At 41.7% G+C, this 4,228-nt stretch overlaps 1 pseudogene; it reads left to right on the top strand.

Annotated features, from left to right (window-relative positions):
• Window positions 1-1,054: 1,054 nt before the first annotated feature.
• LOC122793815 lies at window positions 1,055-1,137 on the top strand (annotated as a pseudogene).
• The last annotated feature ends 3,091 nt before the right edge of the window (window positions 1,138-4,228 follow it).

Genomic DNA, 4,228 nt, shown 5'->3' with positions numbered 1-4,228 from the left:
AAGCATATGTTACTACCTGCTATACTTTTAATTGTATGTCTAAACCACTATGCTTATGTAAATATATTATGCAACCATATGTTATTATCTGCTATAATTTATAACTGTATGTGTAAACCACAATACTTACGTAAATATCGTACGTATCGTATGTTAACAATTGTTCTGGAGCTTTTCTTCCTAGGCCTCTGCTGAAAACAGACAACTTTGTCCAGTCGGACCTCCCAGGTAAACAAATGTAAAATAAATAAATAAATAAAATAAGTATCAATAATGAAACATGAACACATAAGAATAGAGATCGATAAGAAATACTTCATAAGATTAAAACAAATACTGAAAAACTGTCCTGACATTTAGGGATAAAGTTCAACCTATAAATCAATTTGTTCTTTCTGTTCTAACTTACAATTTTATGGTGACTGGCTGGTCCCAAAAAGTACTGGATTAACTGGACATGAAAACAAGAAAAATGCTTCCTGCTTTTCAGTTACACTACATAGAAATCAGCCTGTATCAAGATTATATATCCTTTCTTTGATGCATTTCATGAAACTGATTACATGTACAGATCTGAAATCGTGGGACTGCATACATACCTGGTGCCATCATCAGGTCTAAACATACTGAAGGTTTTAAAGCATGAGGAAAAGTAGCCTAGGATGATATCCTTGTTTAGATTAGCAGAAGCATAGCTTCCTCTAATTCTGCACACACGTCCCATGTCCTTTCCTAATAATAATAAAGTTCTTCCTGGTTATCTGTGTATTTCAGAAAGGCCATTCAAATATTTTAAGACCGAGGATTGTACGCATTCCTGATTAACTATCAGGCAACTGTATCTGGGCTGTTTCTTTACAGAGTTGTAGCTAAGATGAAATGTAATCTTAGTTACACCTCAATTTATATTTTTCCCATAATTACATGCATATTTGACCTTTGAAAACATAATACTTTTATCCTTCCATCAATCAATAAGACATACAGCCTCACTTACTTTATTTTTTTTCCCCATATATTCCCACCTGATCCTGTTGTAGAAATCGTTCTTCATAGCTTTGCACAGTGGTAGTATCATAGCCAATGAGGTTTATCTGAGGCGTGATTATTGCTAATTGAAAACTAATCCAAATAGGATCATAGAAAGTTACTAGGCTATTAGCACTGAGGCCCTTACAAGCCTAGCCAAGAATTTAGCCCACATTCCAACAAGTCAACACCTGATGCCACTGTTCAGCAGGGACACAGGTGGAACCCCAGGGGTGTATTTTCTGTTCCCCATTCAGTTATCCAGGTTGTGCTTAAAAAGGGTTAATGAGGTACGCTGCTTGATGTGGAGAGGGAGTCTATTCCACAAAAGGAGGAGTCTGGGACATAAATCTGTTTCACCAACAAGTCCTGCTGATGTCATAGACCAAGCTGAGGTTACTCAAGTGAAGCCTGACTTGCGGATATGCAGCAGTCCCATCAAGGTGGGGTCTGAGATTGCTTTGCAAGCCAGACAGACGTCGGCTCTGAAGAGTCTGTAGGAGACTGACTAGAGGGACAGGGCCTTTAGCCTGTCTGTGTAGGGTAGATGTTTAAGGCCCTGGATTCTCCTAGTGAGGAACCTCTGTGATCTCTCAAGCTGCTAGAAGCCGAAAGGGGCACTGTACTCAATAATGGGTCTTATAATGGAAGAATACAGGGATGTTATGGCCTCCTAGTCCCTGGATCAGATACCCTTACTAATGAGATGGCCATGTAGAAAGCTTCCCATACAATGGAGGCAATATGGTGGTCAAAAGTCAGTGTGCTATCAACCTGGGTACCCAAGTCCCTCAGAATTGATTCCATGCTTAAGACCTTATTATTAATGTAATAATTTGTGGGGACATCACTTTCCGCAAAGGGGATGATGATGCATTTTTTGGCATTCAGTTTGAGGCCATGTTTATGGCACCAGTCATTTGTTTGGGTGAGACCTTCTTGGAGGATGTCCACATCACTAAGGGAATTGATGACAGCACCCAGCTTGCAGTCATCTGCAAACCTGGTCAGCCATAGCCCACTGGCTTTGGCCTGCACCTCAGAAAAGTATATCCCATACAACAGAGGCCCCCAAGACTGATCCCTGAGGTACATGGCTCGTTACAGGTCTACTGTTTGAGATGGCTTCCCCTGTTTTGACTTGGTGTGTTCTATCAGTGAGCCAGTTTGCTATCCATCTGGTAACATATGGATTGATTCTTAGTTGTGACCTGAGTAGGGAATTGTATTACAGGCTTTGGCCAGGTCAAGGTAGGCGATGTGCACCGTCTTCCCCTTGTCCATAGCTTTGGTGACTGTCTCAAAGAAGTTGACCAAATTTAACAGGCATCACTTCTCCTTAATAAAACCAAAGTGTGTGGGATCGAGTGTTTGGAGGTTGCCAGTGCCCTTGTTAATGAGGTTCATGATAATCCATTCCATGGTCCTGCAGATCAGGCTAGTTAGGCTGATGGGTCTATAATTTCCTGGATTGGTGGACACTCCACCCTTGTGCAAAGGGATGACAGTGGCTGTGCTCCACTCAGCTGGAATAAAGCTGGTACTAAGGCTTTGGATGAATAGGGTGCCTAATGGTGCTGCAAGTTCCTGCCTGAGTTCATGTAGGATGCAGCCTGGGATATTATCGAGTCCCATGGAGGCTATATTTTTTGCCTTTGACAGGGCAGTTATGACTTTCTCCCTAGAGATAACAGGAGGGCAGGTGCTGGGGATGTTCTGATTTAGTGAAAGGGGGCAGAGAGGTGACGTTTTCACTGAATTTGTCTTCCAGCAGTTTGGCTATATCTATGGCATTTGTGAATGTGGTGTCCTTGACCACTAGTTCTGAGCAGATCTGGGTGCTTCCTTTGAGATTGGGACATATGTGAAGAAGGCCTTATGATTGTCTTTAGTAGATGTTGGCAAGTTTGGACTCAAAGTTTGCTTTGGATGATTTCCCTAGTGCACTTATTTGCTTGTTCAGGCTATGGAGAGATTGCTTCCAATTAGGCACCTGCTCCTTCTTGATCCTTGATCCTGGAAAACAATTTTTTTTCTTTTTATCATAGAGTTTATTTATTGCAGATGTCCACCAGACAGATTTACTCTTCCTTGAGAGGGATGATTTCATCCTGCTGGGTATTCCTGATTCCATGCAGCTATACACAAGCTCATAAAGTATTGGTGTAGGTTTGGACATATGTGCCAGTTTCTGTGGAGGCAGCTGTGAAGCTGTTTATACCTTCCCTCAGGAGGTTGTAATCAGCTTTGGGGAAGTTTTTTTTATTTGAGCCTAGCTGAGGGAGGAGGGAGGTCAGGGAGATGGTGACTTCGAAAGTTTCCACTTTGTGGTCAGATCTTATCAGGGATGATGACACTGTAGGGATGCTGAAGTGGTTACTCATGTTGGTTAATACCAAGTACAAGATATTATCACCTCTTGTGGAGGTACTGACCAGCTGGTCCAATGCATTTGAATTGATGAAATCAAGGAATCTTCAGGCATTTGTGTTTTGGGATGAGTAGTTCTTAGAATCTATGGTTGGATACTAAAAGTTGCCCATGATCAGAGTAAAGGGTTTAATGTTGATAGATTCGAAGAGGTCCAGAAAGCTGGACTGGGCACCTTGACTCAAAGTTGTGGGCCCATAGCTAGCTATGATTTGAATGGAGGTCTTGTCAATTGTTAACTGCACCTGGAGTGTTTCCTGTGTGTCATACTGTTTGATCAGCCTGGAGGTGTGTATATCTTTTATATATATTGCGACTCCATCTCCTTTTGCTTTGCTGCCTATGCCTTGGGGAGAAAATGTGTGATAGGATGAGTAACCTGGTATGGCTGGGGTGCGCTCTGCAGCTTTGAACCAGGTGTCTGTAACTGCACAAATGTCAGCATCTTCTAGGGTTAAGAATGTTTGCAATGAGTGCAGTTTTGTGTTTAGACTCCTAGCATGTAGCAGCATGACCTTTAATTTACATTTTGATTAAATTTTCATGTTGGTAGTTTTGACCTCATCATACTGCCTAAAAAAGGCACTATGATGGAGGCAACAGCCTTTGCCAGGAGCTTGAAGCCCAAGGACAGATGCAGGCCATCTCTAGCAAAGCAACATGGTTTGTAAATCATGTCATCCCAGGCTGTCAGGTACTGGATCCCCTTACAATAACAACAGAAACTAAGCAAATTGTTAAAGTCAATCATGTACTGTAAAATGTTTTG

This window comes from Protopterus annectens, chromosome 2.part0 (genome assembly GCF_019279795.1).
Source record: "Protopterus annectens isolate FY-2018-M chromosome 2.part0, PAN1.0, whole genome shotgun sequence".
Classification (NCBI taxonomy): Eukaryota; Metazoa; Chordata; order Ceratodontiformes; family Protopteridae; genus Protopterus; species Protopterus annectens.
Note: the sequence above shows the minus strand (reverse complement) of the source record. Positions and strands in the feature narration are given on the sequence as shown.